Source organism: Panthera onca, chromosome C1, assembly GCF_046562875.1.
Source record: "Panthera onca isolate mPanOnc1 chromosome C1, mPanOnc1 haplotype 2, whole genome shotgun sequence".
Classification (NCBI taxonomy): domain Eukaryota; kingdom Metazoa; phylum Chordata; class Mammalia; order Carnivora; family Felidae; genus Panthera; species Panthera onca.
This window is the reverse complement of record NC_138346.1, coordinates 199,603,547-199,622,362: the sequence shown is the minus strand read 5'-3', so window position 1 is coordinate 199,622,362 and position 18,816 is coordinate 199,603,547.

The window sequence follows — 18,816 nt, the reverse complement described above, 5'->3', positions numbered from 1 at the left end:
GACAGTAGGAAAGGACTCTGCTCTCTGAGTCCCAGTTTCCTCATCTACACAAAAAGGGGGGAACACTACTTCCTAGTGTTGTTTTGAAGACTAAATAGGAGCACACATGTTCAGCATCTGGCACAAAGTGGATGCCACCGAACAGCTGATCCCTCCTCTGACCCTGGGGTTTGGGGCACAGAAGACAGTGTTTGGGAATTGTAGGAACCTTCCGTGGCATCATTTGGGGCGGTGGTGAAAAAGGGGTCCTCTTTTCCTAGATATTATTTTTTTAATGCTTATTTATTTATTTGCTAGTTTGTTTATTTATTTTTGAGAGAGAAAGGCAGAGCTTGCGCAGGGGAGGAGCGGAGAGAGAAAGGGAGACACAGAATCCGAAGCAGGATCCGGACTCTGAGCTGTCAGCACAGAGCCCGATACGGGGCTTGAACTCACGCACTGTGAGATCATGACCTGAGCTGAAGTCGGACGCTTAACCAACTGAGCCATCCAGGCGCCCCCTCTTTTCCTAGATATAACCCCATTCGATTCCCTTGAGAGTTCAGCGAGGTCAGTGATATGCCCAGTTCGCAGAAGAGGAAACTGGCTCAGAGAGGCCAAGACCTGCTGGCAGACACACAGCCGGGCCGGTAAGTGCTCTTCCCCTCCACAGAGGGATGTCCATGGGCCCTGCTTGGCCGGATGGATGTTCAGATGTGTGGGCAGCCAGTGGCCTTATTATTGGGACATCAGTCCCCTCCTGGATCTGCCCTGGCTCCTGTGTGACCAGGACTCCTTTCCTTCTGAACCAGACACAGGGACCCTGAGGCCCCTGCCTACTTGAGACTCCATGTTCTCTCCGAAAGCCACTGTGGGGAGGGAACAGCTGTCATCGCCTGCATGTCACAGCCCCACCCGGGGCCACAGAACAGCAGGGCCTGGGAATTAATCTCCCTCATCTCCAGTTTAGGAACAGCCAGGCTGGCTGGGTCCAGGACGCCCCGGATTTCCTGCCTGAGCCCCAGGGGTTTCTAAATCCATCTTTGTCTCTGAGCTGCCCCAGGAGCACTTAGAGGACACAGCTGAGTGACTGTGTGGCTCCCAGCAAGACCACAGCCTCAGCTAAGAATCCCGAACCCGGTGCAGAGGAGAGAGCAGACTCTGGGACCCAGTTTTGATTCTACTGGTCTTTCACTGTGTGACTTTGGGCACATGCCAGGACTCCCTCCCTCTGCCTCTGTAACCGGTCCTTCCCAGGAAGAACTGGTGGGAGATTCAATAAGAAATGTTTGGCAAATAGAATCCAGAACCCCACTCCCAATGCCCCATTTACCGGGGCAGAAACCAATGCCCAGAGAGGCACAGTGACTTGACCAGGGCAACCCAGCCAGTTAATGGCAGGGCTGGGCTTCAGGCCCCACAGTTACAGGGTCCCACCCAGGGCTCTTCAGGGCGTGCTGGGTTGTAAAAACTCAGTCCATCTCCCCACCCAAAGCTCTGAGCTGGGCAGTGGGTTTCTCCCCTGGTGTCTCTGTGCCGCTGGCAAAGCTCTTAGGAAGAATGAGCTCCCCGTCTCCATTGCTCTCCAAAGCCCAGGGAAGAGAAGGAGCAGAGAACCTGGGTGACACTGGGAAGGCCAAGGAGATGAGACCTGGGAGACAGGGCAAAGCCAGCCTCCTGCCAGAGTCCATAGGCTGAGGGATGACAGTAGGAAGTCACCATCTTGTCACGCTCCCCCTGGCTACCAGCTCCTTCATAGCTGTTACCTTCTTAAGTGTGCAAGACAAGCCTGAAAGGGAGGTGACACTCTCACCCCTTGTCACACATGCAGTGCTACACTACCTCCCACCAGCCCTGTGACCGTGGCCAAGTCAGCTTGACCTTATGTCTCCTCTGCAAAACAGGGACAATGGTAGCAACGACTGCAGGGGCCTGTGATGAGGACGCCACTCCACAGGAGACTGTATATGGTGGCCCTAGAGTTCTGACCTTCAGCGGGTTCTTTCCCATCAGTTTCCTCTCCTATAAAATGTGAAAGTCAGACTATTGATTGTATCTCTACAGCCACCTCCTCTGGGGACCAGAGAGGAGCCAGCCCTGGGCCCCATCCAGATGCTTCAGGGGGTGGAGTGAATAGACCATCCACCAAAAGCTGAGGAAGCAACAGCTGACTCCATGTGGGGGCCAGGCAACACGGAGGACTTCATGGAGGAGGAAGAGGGTATTCCCGCTGGGTTTCAGAAGAGCCCTGCGGGCTGCAGAGGGGGAGGATATTCCAGGCTGCAGAAACAGCATGCACACAGCCTGGAAGCATGGGCAAGGGTCAGGTGCTGGAGAAGGAGCAGGGGATGGGATGAAGGGGGTCGGGGCCTGATTGCAGAGCACCTCAAACATCAGGCTCAAGATCCAGGGCTCAGCCCTCTGGCACTGGGAGCCATGGGAGGTTTTAAAGCAGGGGAGTAGCCTGATCCATACACACCTGGGGACGGACTTTAAAAACTCTTAATGTGGCATCTGGAATAGTTTCTCCAAGGGCAACAAGAGATGCATGATGTGGAGCCCCAGGCCGACACAGGAGCAGGTATGGGGCCAGGGAAGGTTAACGCCCGCAGAAGGAGAGAAGGCACCTGGTGGTCATGGGAAAAAGCGGCAGCCCACTGCCTCCCAGGTCCTCTGGTTCTGTCCCTGAAGGCAGCCAGCTCCCTCCCACCCCTGACCCTTCCCAGCTCCCTTGCTTTACTCCATTCCCATTCTCTGGGACCCCTGTGGCAGGAATGAAAGGCAGTGATTTCGAGAAGAGCCCCTACTTAGGAGTCCGTGACTGACTGATGCTTGACTTGTGGCCTGGCCACTTATTGGCTGTGCGACCCAGTGAAGATCACTCTGTCTTCCTGAGCCTTCCTTTTCATGCTCTGTAGAATGGGGAGCTGCTGTAAGAGCCCCACTCCAAGAAGTTTTGGGAATGTGAAGCGAGCTAGCATGTGAGAAGGCCCAGCATAGACTCCGGGGTTCCCACCTGAAGCTGGTCGTACCCTAGTGAGGCCGATCCCCACGGAAGAGGGGAAACCACATGTGGTCTCTGGAATGTGTCCACGTGCTGGGGGTCCAGGGCACCCGTGGAGGAGGAATAGTGAAGCTTCCTGGAAGAGGGGCTATTTGAGTGAGGGCTTGGGAGGAATATCAGGCAGAAGTTGCTGCATGGGCAGATGCAGGAGGGGTGAAGAGAAGGAATTATGAGTCATTTGCAGGAAGGTCAGTGGGGAGGGGAGGGGGCAGGAGAGGACTGAATGCCTCATTCAAGGGGTTAATTTCTTTTTTTTTTAATTTTGTTTTATTTATTTTGAGAGAGAGTGCGAGCAGGGGAGGGGCAGAGAAAGAGGGAGAGAGAGAATCCCAAGCAGGCTCCACGCCATCAGTGCAGAGCCAGATGGGGGGCTTGAACTCACGAACTGGGAGATCATGACCTGAGCGGAAACCAAGAGTTGGACACTTAACCAACTGAGCCACCCAGTCACCCCTCAAGGGGTTAATTTCTAAAGACACATGCCCACATAACCTCAGGGTAGTCACTTCACCTCTCTGAGCCTCAGTTTCTTCATCTGACTACATGCCAATTGCCTGTCTCACAGGCTGTGAGGGTTTCGTTCTTGCCAAGAGCTCCCAGAACCGGCCCAGAAGTGCCCGGTGAACCATTTGTTGTCATTGTTTTTTATACTGCTGTTAACTTAGCTCTGATGTTTTGCTTCATCTCTGTGTTCTTTTTCGATTTCTTGAATATTCTGATTGGCTCAGCTGGGGTCAGGTGGCTCTCCCTGATCCAAACAGCTGGAGTTGGAGGGAGAAGCCAGGGTCAGGCGGTCCAGAGGGGCAGGGGCCAGAAATGTAGATTCTCTCAGATACCCTGCAGAGGGTGACAGGTCCCTACAAGTGCCTGCCAGACTTAGGGGGTGGGACTAGGACCTTGGGAGCTGGGTGATCTACCAGGAGCTTAGAGTACCGCTGCTGGCCAGAAATGTGACTGGGGCACATGCCTGCCACCCATAGACTTAGCCACGACATGGGTGTCCAGCGAGAAACACTGAAGCTGGGCGTTACTTGTGAAAATCTGCTTCCCCCTCATTCTTCTGGAAGTGCTCACAGCAGACAGGTCACAGCAGGAAACAGAATATTTTCACAACTGAGAAAATTACATCCCGTGTTTCCCCCTCCCCCGTAAGTTAGGCTAACAGCCCCCACGTGGAGAGAGACGTGCCTTGGAGTACAGTAGGGCAGCAGCCGGCCACTACCGCCAACAAGAAGTCTGTACATGGGGCTCCTGGGTGACTCGGTTGAGCAACCGACTTCGGCTCAGGTCATGATCTCGCAGTTTGGGAGTTCTAGCCCCGCGTCGGGCTCTGTGCTGACAGCTCGGAGCCTGGAGCCTGCTTCGAGTTCTGTGTCTCCCCCTCTCTCTGCCCCTCCCCTGCTCATGCTCTGTGTGTGTCTCTCTCAATAATAAGTAAATGTTAAAAAAAAATTTAAAAAAAAAGTCTGTGTGTGCGGTAAGCTGCAGAGATCGGAGTGGCCGGTCACAGCAGCAGAGACAGCGGGGTAGAGACTAACACACCTGGCGTATAGGAAGCACCAGCTCAGTAGTAGCGAGTCCTGGGACTGTTTGCTCGGCGACAGAACAGTGGACCTAGCTGATGTTGCCACAGGAGAATTAAAGAACTTCAGGTGACTGTAAGCAAGATAGAAATGTATTTCTCCTTCGCTTTCTCGCTGGAACATGAGCTGTGTAGCATCAACAGGAAGACCCCAGAGTTAAGGACCCAGGCTCCTTCCATCTTGTTGCTCTGCCATCCGGAAGGCGCGGCAGCCATCTGGTCTCCGTGGTTGAAGATGCTCACTAGTCCCCCTCCCTGAGTCTGGGGACCAGCCAGGGAGAATGGGGCTGGGAAAGGGGGCTGTACTCCCCCCTTAAAGGCACAACACCGGCTGTGCACATCCAGAATGTTCCTTTCCCATTCCTCAGAAGGAGGTTGTGGGCCACACCCAGCCCCAAGGGAGGCTGGGAAATGGTATTGGGAGACAACTAGCAGTCCTTGCTAAGATACTAAGATACCACGGGGATGTGGCGCCTCCATTTGGTAACAAATCGCACTGCTGATGCAGTAAGCCGCACACCACCAGCCGTGGGGGTGGGGAGGCAGAGGCTGCCCCCCCCTCCCCCCCCCCGGAGCCCGGGATTCAAGGTGAGAATCCTCCTGGGCAGGTCCCTTGCTTGGGCCAAGGAGTTGGCAGCATGCTGGCCAGCTACCTCCCGCCCCTTGATTGTGCCCAGAGCAGCCCCACAGGGGCCCTCTCTCCATCTCCCAGTCCGTCCCCGGGCCTGCAGAGAGCGACTCTCAGGCTCTCAGACCATATGGTCGTTTCTCTCACCCCCACACTGCAACCCTGGGCTGGACCCGGTTCTGTCGGTACCATGAAGTCCAATGCCAGCTTCCAGATCTTGAATAAAGGGCTTTGTAAACTGTAAAGACGAAGGAAGAAGGCCCGCGGGGGGTGAGTGACATGGCCATGGTCACCCGGCTTGATGATGTGTCAAGTCACCCCAGTTCGCCCTCCCCCATCTCGGGGAGCCAGGACTGCAGTTCTAGGGCTTGGTACCCAGACCCAGGGCAGGAGCGCGGCGGCAAGTTAGCCAGACACTCAGCAAAGGAGCCGGGACGCTAGTGGACAGGAGCGCACTCGGAGATGCCCGGGCGCCGCGGGCAGGAGGAGGGCCGTGGCCGGCGATGGTGCCACCTGGTGGCGAAGTTCCACACCTGCGCCCGCCCGCCTCGCCGGTGCAGAGAGAGCCGCCGAGTTTGCGGCGGAGAAGCGGGGCAGGTCCCGGCGGAGAGCTGACTCCCCTCCGGGAGATCCTGGGGGCGCACGTGTCCTCCCGGGGCCTCATCCGGAACCCGGGTCACCGGCCTCCGGCCTCAAGCATGAGCTTCCTTGCAAACCGTAGGTTGCCTCCGATAGAAAGGACTCGGCCTTGGGTGGCTAAATTGGTGAAGCATCAGCTTCGGCTCAGATCCTGATCTCACGGTTAGTGGGTTTGAGCCCCAGGTCCGGTTCTGCGCTGTGCGGAGCCTGCTAGGGATTCTCTCTGCCCCTCCCCTGCTTGTGTTTCCTCTCTCTCTCTCTCTCTCAAAAAAAAAAAAAAAAAAAAAAAAAAAAAAGGACTCGGCCCTGGGGAAGCCGCGCTGCGTAGGAAGGGACGACACAAAACTGTGGCAGAGCTGTAGGGACAAAACCCGGTGAGGGGTGGGGGTGGAAGGTGGAGTCACATTTATCCGGCGGCGTGGGAGCCCCTTCCAGGCGCTGCTGAAACGCGGGCTCCTGTATCCGCAGCAAAGGAAACTGAGGCACAGAGACCCAAAATGGTAAGTGACAGAGCTGAGCTGGACCCCAGGACTGCCTGATCTAAACCCAAACTCTGGCCCTGGATTACTTGCCCGGGCTCTGCTGTGCCCTCCGCACCCCAAGCTTGCCTAGCCCAGCCCCTAGCTTGGGCATCCAGCCCAGGCCTGGAGAAGTTTGCCTTTATATCACCGGCCACAAACCTGGGATGTTGTGTGATGACCATTTCACCACTGCACGGGGACCAGAGGCCCAGGGAGCTCCCTCACAAATGCCCTCTCCACCCTCCACTTGGGATGCTGGAGATGTAGAGGGCAGCCAGACCAGTGGTGTCTGTATCAGCTCATGTTAGGGACTGACCAAGGAGGTAGCCGGCCGCAGGGGGACCTCCAGGGCAGGTGCCTCCCTCCCTGTGTCACTGGCCCACAGGTTCCATATTGGATGCCAGGTGTAATGCAAAAGCTTAGTGGGGGTTGGGGGGAGTTCCTCATTTGCATTTCTTTAGCAGTGTCCCTGAGTTTCTGGACAGACTCTCAGAAACACCAGGGGTTCCTGGAAAGTGTGAATTAAGGATAAGTGTTCTATCACAGGAAGAAAGGAATTTTGGTTCTGATACAATCGGATTAAATCTCCACTTGCCTTTTGGTGAAACTCTCACTGAGAATCTAATACACCTCTGGGAAGGGGCAGGAAACCAATGTCCAGCTCAGTAAACTTGCAGGAAATGGACTCCCATTTAATCTCCACCAGTCAAGAAACAGAACACTGCCAGCAGGCCCAGAAGGCCCGTGGCCCTTTCTCTTTGGCCAAAAGCACACACAACCTAGAATAGGTTTAGTTTCTTTCTTTCTTTTAATGTTTATTTATTTATTTTTGAGAGAGAGAGCGAGTGAGCACGAGCAGGGAAGGGTCAGACAGAGGAAAACAATCCAAAGCAGGCTCCAGGCTCTGAGCTGTCAGCACAGAGCCCCACACGGGGCCTGAACCCACGAACCCTGAGATCATGATCTGAGCCGAAGTCAGGACGCTTAACCAACTGAGCCACCGAGGCCCCTAGTTTCGTTTTTTAAAACAGCTACAGTTGAGGGGCACCTGGGTAGCTTAGTTGGTCTTGATCTCTGTTGAGGTCATGATCTTATAGCTCATGAGTTGGAGCCCCACATCGGGCTCTGTGCTGATGGCGTGGAGCCTGCTTTGGATTCTGTCTCTCCTTCTCTGCCCCTTTCCTGCTTGTGCTCTCTCTCTCAAAAATAAATAATGATAACAGTAATAAAAGTTAACTAAAAAAACTTTAAGAAAGTGAATTTTTTCTACTATTGGAAAATAAGCACCTTTGGTGGGAAGACGAACAGCTTTGAATGATTTTTAAATTTGATTACATCGGGGCACCTGGGTGGCTCAGTCGGTTAAGCATCCGACTTTGGCTCAGGTCATGATCTTGCTGTTCGTGGGTTCTAGCCTCTTGAAGACTCTTCCCTGTCTGGTTCATCTCTGGTTCACCTTCGAATCCTCCTCAAGACATGAGGAGGATTTTTCAAATGTGTGGGAGGAATTTGTCAGTGTTTGGCCGCCTTCCTCCCTGCCTCTCTAGTCTACTTGGGGCCCGGGATGGGGGTGCTCCTCAGTTGGGTCGTAGGGCGTCTCGGAGGGGAGGCAGCGCCGTGCTCCCTTCACTGAAGCTGAGGGAGCGAAGTCCTCCCTCTACCGCCCTGGGAGTTTGCTGCCCGGCCCTCTTGAGCGGCCTGGACTCTGGCCCGCTGTCCGGGCAGGTCCTCCAGCTCCCACAAAGACTGAAAGGACACCCCACGCACAAGTGAAACCAGTAATCGCTGGGTTCATGGGCCAAGTAAGCGCAGCTGCAACTTTTTGTCCTGATCTTTCCCACCTGCCCTCAGACGCCCCTGCCTTGGCCTTCAGGGAGGCCGCTGGGAGGAGAACCAAGGGGAGTGCAGTGACAGTCCAAGCAGCCACCTACGCTCTGTCCTGGGACTGTCCCCAGGGCTCTGCCCCGATACGGGGGCCACCACCCTGCAGCGCCTAGGGACACAGTTTGTGGTTTCGGTATGGACAGACATCCCTTGGTGAGCACTTCTTGTGTGACGGCCCCTGAGCTTATTTCTTTCTCCCCTTTGGTTGCCTGTAATTAGGGGGTCTTCGGTCCCTTAACCTCCTTCGCTTGAGAAAATACTGACTAGAAGGCCGTTCGGTTCAGTTGGTGAGGTCCCGACTTCTGGGGAGGAACCAACGTTCGCAGAGGCACCCTGGGCTTCATGTGGTTTGTCCGTTGCCGCGGCTGTTGGTATCTTTGGATAAAACCGGCTGTGTTCTCGTTGGGAAGTGGGAAATGAAGTTTGATTCCCGAATGCAGCCCTTTCGGGCTGTGTTCTCCAACACTGGGGAGTCTCCTTTTGCCGCACTGCTTGGCCACAGTGTTCGTTAGACTCTGGAGAAAAATGACCAATGAGTGGATCCATAGACTATGATATTTGAAAATTTGGCCTTTAGGGGCGCCTGGGTGGCTCAGTCGGTTGAGCGTCCGACTTCGGCTCAGGTCATGATCTCGAAGTTTGTGAGTTTGAGCCCCTCATCGGGCCCTGTGCTGACAGCTCAGAGCCTGGGGCCTGTTTCGGATTCTGTGTCTCCCTCGCTTTCTGCCCTGCCCCGGCTTGTGCGTGCTCGTGCTCTCTCTCGCTCTCTCTCTCAGAAATAATAAGTGAATAAACTTGAAAAAAGAAAAGAAAATTTGGCGTTTAAATTTTTATTTGGATCTTGTGTATTTGTATCCATGTATGCTGTAAATGTGAGCTGTCTTCTCTTCCTCTGGGTGGTGTTGTTAAAATTAATTTGTAAAAGAGCTCTATTTAGTTGATTTAAAGGCAAGTGCTTGTTAGGGGCACCTGGGTGGCTCAGTCAGTTAAGCATCCGACTCCTGATTTGGGCTCAGGTCACGATTTCACAGTGCGTGGTTTCGAGCCCTGCGTTGGGCTCTGTGCTGACAGTGTGGAGCCTGCTTGGGATTCTCTCTCCCTCTCTCTCTGACCCTTCCTGTGCACTCTCTCTCTCTCAAAGTAAGTAAACAAACTTAAAAAAAAAAATAAAGGCAAGTGCTTGTAAGAACTGGGTATTCTAAGACTCAAGTTCACATGATTTGGGGAAATATTTGACATTAGAGCTAATTTAGGATTGTTGGTTTAATGAAAACATCTTTTTAGAGTTAGCACTAGATGCGAACTTCTGTTCTACTGTGTTTACTGCAAGTCAGGCAGGTTCAGGTTATCTCTATTGCCAAATTTGTTAGAAAAAGGGGAAAAGAACCTCACAACTTTGATGCCTCCTTAAAGTCTTAGGGGTAATCCAAACATGATTACTGAGAACAAATAAACAGATGTAAATAATTACTAAACAGGTTTATCTGCTTCATGCTCCTGTTACAGAAAACCTACTAGAACAACAAACAGTTCACAATGACTACTTTTCACTAGAAACTAAGGTTTTTAAGAGTTAAGAATAGATATAATCATGATTACAGAAATAATAAGGGAAACAACTCGGGGTGCCTGGGTGGCTCAGTCGGTTAAGCGTCCATCTTCAGCTCAGGTTATGATCTCATGGTTCATGAGTTCAAGCCCAGCATCGGGCTCTGTGCTGATGGCTCAGAGCCTGGAGCCTGCTTCGGATTCTGTGTCTCCCTCTCTCTCTGCCCCTCCCCTGCTTGCATTCTGTATCTCTCTCTCTCTCTCTCAAAAATAACATTAAAACAAGAAGAAAAAGGAAAGTGAGATCGGTTATTTCAAGAGGGAAGACTTAGGACAAAATCTGAATGTCAAAAGCACAGTTGTAAAAGGTTTGTGAGAAGGGCGTCTCTGAAGAATGTTGTTGCGGTTGGGACTGAGAAAGGTTATGGAGTCTATAAAGCTTATTAAGGAGTGATCAGCCCCCAGGGAAGGGAAAGGTGAAGAAGAAAGCAGCACCAGGTAGACGTTGAGAGGTGATACACCAGCAGAAGCTTCAGCTGATTCCCTGAAATTGGATCCAAAAGTTGGATTCTCCTTCAGAACCATCTTAAATGGGGGCAAAGAGCTGGAATTTTATACTCTCCTATTGGATAGTCATTGGATGTGACCACCGAAGAAGAGGACATGACCTTGGCAAGGCAGCTTTCTTCAGTCAAGTCCATCCCTGATGGTGCCTGACTGCTGAGATTGCTGGCCGCATTCCCACAGCTGAAAGCCCTTCGTTCCTGGTGGAGATTCTGGTCAGCACGTCCCAACATGCACAACTCAGATCCACACAGCGCCCTGTGTATCCTAGTCCCAGTAAGCATATATCAACATGGGGGGTGACAGGGAAGGAAAAAGGAGGGACTGCATACATTTTTTAAAGCTTCATCTTATTGTTGGAGGTGCCTGGCTGGCTCAGTTGGTGGAGCATGAGATTCTCGATCTCAGGGTCATGAGTTTGAGCCCCACGTTTACTTAAAGTAGAGTTTACTTTAAAACAAACATATTTTTAAAAAATTCATCTTGTTGGAAGGGATGAGGTTTAATATCAGAAATACACCAAGATGAGACTGGAATTTTTTTTCTCTCTCTCTGTTAAAATGATAGTTTTTGGGGCACCTGGCTGGCTCAGTCAGTGGGACATGAGACTCTTGATCTCAGGGTCATGAGTTCAAGGCTCACATTGGGTGTAGAGATTACTTAAAAATAAAATCTTTAAAAAAATAATATTTTTCTTAGCTATTGGTGTACTCGTAATAAATTGTAAACAAAGGTTTCTCTTTACTTTTAATGTAATCTTCCTAGAAAAAGTTTTCTGTGTTTTGCCCTAGGGTCTTTGATTACTTAAAGTTGAATCTTCTCAATATTAAAAGAGCTAAGTTTGCTAACAACTGTATAACTCTCTGTGTTTGCCTTTGAATCTCTTAATGCCACTTTAGCTAAATAGATAATTAAGATTATTAAGTTTTGTAATGATCCGTAATCCTATTCAGTCCTGTGCTTTAAAACATTCTGAGATTTCTGACAGATTTCCTAAAATTTAACTTCTAAATGAAGTGTCTCATTTTCTTTACTAATTAGGTTTATTTGGTATGTCAAATTATATGGGCAGCATCGTCAAATAAGTGATGATCGACCTTCAGAGGTGATATTGCATGGGTGAATGCTCTAACTGTTCCAGAAATTCCTAAGGTTTTGATATGCCCTGGTTTAACATCATCACTTGTAATTCTAATGATTAAAGTGTTGTGTGTCACAGAAGTACCCAAATTTCCTTATCATTCGCATCATAATGAACTCTAACCAGATCTTTAGCCACCGTCGGTGTTGAGTCCTTTGTCATTTGTGGTCGTTGTTTGGCTCTGATGCTCTTGCAAAAGTGTTTCAGCTTTAAGGAGATTCATAGAGAGGACTCTTGACAAATACAGCTCTCTGACAATTTCTGGAACTAATGGGAAGACTGCATTCAAACAGAATAATAAGAGGGGACTGGGTGAACTGAGGAAGGTGAGTTGTTTGATCAAAGTCTCAAATGCTAAGAAGGTTCTTGAAATAATGACAAATGCATGTTCCTTTTGTACATTGGAGGAGATTTTGTTAGCGAGAGCGAAAGACAGAAAACAAAGGCTTCCAAGGATGGGTGTCAGCATGGAGCATTTGCCATCCAAGAGACTGAAGCTAAAAACCTGTTTAAACTCATTGTCAGCTCGCTTTTTGCTCCTTTTTGCTCATGAACTTGTTAAACAGGTTTGGCATTAGCACCCTTTGGGGGCAGCCAAAAATATGCAGATGACAAAAACAGAATGCCCATTTGAAGAGACCCATGTGTCCTTGTTGTTGGAGATCCAGGCTTGGGAAAGTGCCCAGTGCTACAGGCAGTACTCGGCATTACTCCATGCGGTGTGTTTGACTGTAACTCTTTGAACAGCTAGTTATTCTGGAGATGTTGCTTCGGAAGCTGGTGCCCTGGTGTTTGGCGATCAACGTATTTGTGGAATAGATGAATTTGACAAGATAGGTAATCAGCATGAAACCTTGTTAGATCATGGAGCAGCAAAGTGTGGAGGCAGGTGTGGTTTGTAGCCTCCCTGCCAGAACTTCCAGGATTCTGCTGCAAGTCTGGCTGGAGGGTGCCTGGCTAGTTCGGTGGGAAAAGCATGCGACTCTGGATCTCAGGGTCGTGAGTTCAAGCCCCACGTCGGGTGTAGAGTTTCCTCAAAAATAAATAAAGACAAACAGCCTCTGAGAATTTTTAAAATTAAGTTTATTTTCTCGAGAGAGATCGCGAGTGAGGGTGGGGCAGAGAGAAAGAGGGAGCAGAGAATCCCAAGCAGGCTCCGCACTTGTCAGCGCAGAGGCTGATGTGGGCCTTGATCTCACGAACTGTGAGATCATGACCTAAGCCGAAACCAAGAGTTGGATGCTTACCCGACTCAGTCACCCAGGTGCCCCAGCTTCTGAGGATTTAAAAAGGGAGAGAGCCTTGCAGTCCAGATTTGACTTGGTCTTTCTGTTGTTACACTATAAGTGAGAGACATGCCCATTTACTGTCTGAACGTGTGATTTACTGCGCTAAGAGCTGGAAAGCAGAGAACCATGGTCATTTGAATGGTCCAGATTCAAATACTTCTGTACTTGAAGGGGTTTGTTTGTTTGTTTGTTTGTTTCTTTCTTTCTTTCTCTTTCTCTCTTTCTCTCTTTCTTTCTCTCTTTCTTTCTTTCTCTCTTTCTTTCTTTCTTTCTTTCTTTCTTTCTTTCTTTCTTTCTTTCTATGTTTATTTATTCTTGAGAGAGAATGTGAGCGAGCAGGGAAGGGGCGCAGAGAGAGGGAGGCAAAATCAGAAGCAAGTTCCTCGCTGTCAGCGTGGAGCATGACCCAGGGCTTGAACCCAACCAAGATCATGACCTGAGTGGAAGTCAGATGCTCAAGAGACTGAGCCACGCGGGCGCCCCCTTGAGGTGGCTTCTGATACAACATTATCAGGAAGATTAAAGGTGGTTCCTGGAGGAACACTGGATACAATCCCCCACCAGCTGTGGAGAAGGTACACTGGCTATGCTCTGCGGTATGTCCGTCTGAGGCGATCCCCAGATGCTGCTCGAACTCCTCAAGACTTTTACCTTGAGCTCTGGAAACAGAGCCAGTGGTTAGATGGCTCACCAGTCACTACGAGGCAGCTGGAGTCTCTGATTTGTCTACATCAGGTTCTATGCCAGCAGTGCAGAGCCTGCTTGGGGTTCTCTCTCTGCCCTCCCCTCACTCTCCTTCCCTCTCTCTCTCAAAATAAATAAATTAAAAAAAAAAAACTTAAAAAAAAAAAAGGCCCAAAGGTTTACCACCTTCAAACTGGTACACTGTGTAAAAGGACTACCAAGCTAGGACCTCCTGGGAGGTCCTAAAAAGAATTAATTATTGAAGAATTGGAAAAAAACAAATAAACGCCCCCCCCCAACTTCTGGAAGATGATACCCCAAAAGTAATGTAATAGGGAAAGGTGTTGATTTATATTTTTTTATGATTCTTGTTTGAAACATTGCTGGTTCTCTAATGTTTGCTCTTCCAGATTTAAGAAAAAAATTTTGTTTTAAGCTATCTATGACTTACAGAAACTGGTAAAATATTCCTTTGTAAACAAATATAAAATATAAATATTTTCCTCCCTACTCCATCCCTCTAAAATTCAGAAACTCTCAGTGCATATTCTTATATTCTCATGGCAACATAAGTATTTACATAAGTTCAATAAGGCCCTGTTCTCCCTCTGACAAGACAGTTGGAAACGTTAGATTACCAAGACTTTGGCTGGAATGTCCTATTTGAGACAGACATGTGGAGACTCACATATGACAGGCAGCTCTCAGGAACTAAGGGTGACTTGATGGCACCAATGAACCCTTTGGAAAAATTGGCCGGGTAGCTTTTGCTTACAGGGTTGCTGGTAGCCTTATCAGGTGAGTAAAGAAGGTCACTTCTTAGCGGGTACGGGGACCTCAGGATACTTTGGGAACCTTCAGAAGAGAGGACTTCATCCGAAACTATAGGCATTGCAGGCAGACTCTGAGGGCAAGTATTTGGCTTGGCTGTTTGGCCTTGAGAGGCTGTTAAGTTCCAGCAAAGCTGGAAAGAGGCTGAAAAGTTCCAGCCAAGCAGAGGAAAACAAAATAAAAGACAAAAACCCCCTATATGGCCAGTCACATTCTCGCCACCCTTATGTAAATAATTAGGCCGACTTTGTCAAAGCTGGACAAAATAAATTCGTCTTAATTTGCCTATCTTTGGAAATGAGGGTGATTTTAGAGAAATTATGCGTCAGTAACATATCTTTGTAGATGTTCGATCAACTGAGTGTTGTTTGCCTATAAAGCTGGGCTGGACCCTGAATTCTGGTTTCCTCGAGTATCTGGCTATGACTCTCCAAACTGAGGTGTCCAGTCTTCTTCCATTCTCTTGACTTGGCATCACTGGGAACTAAAACTGCCCTTTTTCCTGAAGCCCTGCAGACTGAAGCTGGACAACTTGAGGTAAACTCCAGAGAAACTGTCACAACGGCCCGTGTTGAGACCTATTTGCTAATTCCTATAGACACCTTTGCAGGTTGGGTTGAAGCTTCTCTATGCATTCAGAGGAGGCCTCGGAAGCTGTCAAAACACTTTTAAATGAAATAATTCCTACATTTGGATTGCCACTAACAATTCAGAGTGACAAGGGAGTGGCATGTATGGTGAAAGTCACACTAAGTGTCAATGCCTTGGCCATTCAGTGGAAATCACACTCTCCCTGGAAAAAATGAACCCTGTACTTAAAAGAACTTTGGCAAGGGGAGCCTGGATGGCTCAGTCGGTTAAGCATCCAACTCTTGGTTTCAGCTCAGGTCATGATCTCGTAGTTTGGGGAGTTCGAGGCCCACGTCGGGCTCCGGGCTGACAGCATGGAGCCTGCTTGGGATTCTCTGTCTCCCTCCCCCACTCGTACTATTCTGTCTCTCTCAAATAAGTAAACTTAAAAAAAAAAAATTAAAAAAAACCCCCACAACTTTGGCAAAAATTTGCCAAGAAACCACTTGGGAAAGAGCTTTGCTGGTTGCCCTGCTTTGGGTAAGAATAACCTCTAGAAGTAAGTATGGTGTAAGCCTGTTATAAAATATTATATGGAAGACACTTTCTATACTCTTTTCATGACTTAGGAGTTCCTGATGGGGCTCACGTTAGGAAATCGGATCCTATCAGGTACATTCAACCATTGGGAAATTCTCTAAGTTTGCTTCTGGCAGGTTGATGTACCCCCCTGTCCCAGGTGTGCCCTTACACTGCCTGAACATGCTGGAGACTGGTGTCACTGAACACCTGGGAGAGCGGGCACCTGCAGCACCAATCCAACCTCACTGGACGGGACCTCTTGTGAGGTGCTGTTGACCCCCCCATTCTTCAGCGAGCTGAAGGAGAATTAAGTGGATTCACCACCACACTGAGCTGGTTCCGCAAGAATCCACAGTTTCCGGGCACCCTGTCAAGGAGAACATCAAAAAGGATCCCGCTTGGACTAGTGATGGAACTGAAACTACTATTTTGGAGAGCTGGTCCCAAGAAATCAAGGGATATTTCTAAATACATAAAGTTTCTGTTCCTCTAACCCTGATCTAACCCCATTTCAGCTGGAAGTAACTAGAGGGGTCATTGTCCCAATTCCCGCACGAGTGAGGGATGATCAAAAGACAGCGGGGATTGAAACCCGTAACCAACAGCATTAATAAGCATAGGTGCAACCCTTTACCAAGACCTTTCTGTTTGCCCTTATATACTCCTCCCTCCTCCTCCAGGGAGGCAGGGTGGAACCTTGCCCTCTGGTCTCTTCATTGGGCTGCCTCTCGCTTAAACCCTTTCCTTGCTGCACACTCCCTGTCTCAGTGATTGGCTTTGGTGTTATCAGGCAAATGAACTTCGGTTTGGTTACACTTGGGACGTGATGGTTGTCCTGTAGCTTAATGATAGGTGGCCTGCGGAGCCATCTTTTAAAATATCAGCTTCAATGAGGTATTATTTAGGTCATTAAAATTCACCCGTGAAGGAGGGAAGGAACGGTAAGGTCAGCCAAGACCTTCTGACTGGTTATAATAAGACTATACCAATATTTATATCTGTATTGTTAGATACATCATGTATCCATTTATATATTTTAAATAGTTTTCTTTCCCTTTTCCTTATTATCGTATATAGGCTCTGGTTAAATTTACCATTTAGTATGGGGGTCAGCAAATTTTCTATAAGGAGACCACAAAATTATAAACACCCTGTCCCCCCCACCCCCAAATGAGCCATGAGTCAGTTTTTTAGAATCTGAGAGCTATTAAATGTTTGTTACAATGATTTGCCTCTGCTGCCCACAGACCGTTCACATACGAACATGGCTGGGCACCAACGGTGGCCAGCATGGCTCAAATTTGTAGAACTTCTGTGCATCATGAAATATTTTATTTTTTTCAATCATTTAAAAATGTAAAATTTAGGGGCACCTGGGTGGCTCAGTTGGTTAAATGTCTGAGACTTTGGCTCTGGTCATGATCTCACAGTTTGTGAGTTCAAGCCCCCTATAGAGCTCTGTGCTGACAGCACAGAGCCTGCTTTGGATCCTCTGGCCCCCTCTCTCTCCGCTCCTCCCCCTACCTCAAAAATAAACATTAAAAAAATGTAAAATTCATTCTTAGCTCAAGGGCCCTATTAAAAATAGGCAGTAGGCTGGATTTAGGCATATCCTGTGTTTCACTGACCTTACTTTAGTCCATAGGCTGCAGGATACAAACAAGGGGTAACTAACAGAACTAGAAATGTGTAAATTACCTGAGGGGTTTTGTAGATACTGGGGAGATAGTAGGTTGACTCCCTGGACTTAAAATAAAAATTAGCAGACTTTTTAGGTTTGAGAAAAAGTAGAATTCCCATATACGCCTCCCCTCTTCCCCCCTTCTTGTTAACATCTTGCATTGGTGTGGTACATTTGTTATGGTTGGTGAACCAATAATGATGCAGTATTATTAACCAAAATCCATACTTTACATTAGGGTTTGTTGTACATCCGACGGGTTTTGATAAATGCGTCATGTCACATATTCATCGCTACAGTATCCTACAGAATAGTTTCACTGCCCTAGAAATGCCCTGGGCCCCTCTGAATCCCTCCTTCCCTTATCCCTGAACCCCTGGCAACCACTAATCTTTTTACTGCCTCTACAGTGTTGCCTTCTCCGAATGTCATATAGTTGGAATCTCTCAGTCTATGGGCTTTCAGATCAGCTTCTTTCACTTAGTGATAATAACACTTAAGGCTCTTCCATGTCTTTCAGTGGCTTGATGGCTCATTTCCTGGCATTGAGTGACACCCCATTGTAGGTGGTACCACCATTTATCTGTTTTTCCACCCATTGAAGGATATCTTGGTTTCTTCCAGTTTTGACAATTACGCATAGAGCTGCTATAAACATTCACGTGCAGGTTTTTGTGTGGACATATGTTTTCAACTCATTTGGGTAAGTAGGAGCATGATTGCTGGCTGGTAATTATGAGTACATTTAGGTTTGTGGGAAACTGCCAAAGTGGTGGTACCATTTTGCATTCCCTTCAGCAGTGAGTTCCTGTTGTTCTACATCCTTGTCAGCGTTTGGTGTTGTCAGTGTTTTGGATCTTGGCCATTCTGATAGGCATGTATTGGTATCTCAGTTTTGCTTTACTTTTCATTTCCTTGGTGACATATGAGGTTGAACATCCTGTCATTGGTTCCTTTGCCATCTGTATGTCTTCTTTGGTGAAATGTCTGTTCAGATCTTTTGCTTCCTTTTTAATTGGGTGTTTGTTTTCTTACTGTTTTAAGAGTTGTATGTGTTGGATACAAGTCCTGTGTTGGATACGTGTGTAGTTTGCAAATATTTTCTTCTAGTTTGTCACTTGTCTTTCTACTCTTTCAGCAGTGCCTTTCACAGAGCAGAAGTTTTTTTAAGTTACTATTAATAAGGCCTAGTTTGCCAGTTTTTTTCGTGAGTTGTGCTATTAGTGTTGTATCTAAAAAGTTATTGTCAAGGGGCGCCTGACTGGATAAGCGGGTGGAGCATGTGACTCAATGTCAGGGTTGTGTTTGAGCACCATGTTGGGTGTAGAGATTACTTAAATGAAAATAAACAAAAAGTCATTGCCAAATGCAAGGTCACCTAGATTTTTTTCCCTATCTTGTAGCAGCTTTGTGTTCCATATTCAGGTCTATAATCCATTTTGAGTTAATTTTTTTTGTGAAAAGCGTAAGATCTGTGTCCGGGTTCATTTTTGTCCATGTAGATATGCATTTGTTCCAGCACCATCTGTTGAAAAGGGCATCCTTTCTGTATTGAATTGCCTTTGCTCCTTTGCCTAATATCAGTTGACAATATTTGTGTGGGTCTGTTTCTAGGCTCTCTATTCCACT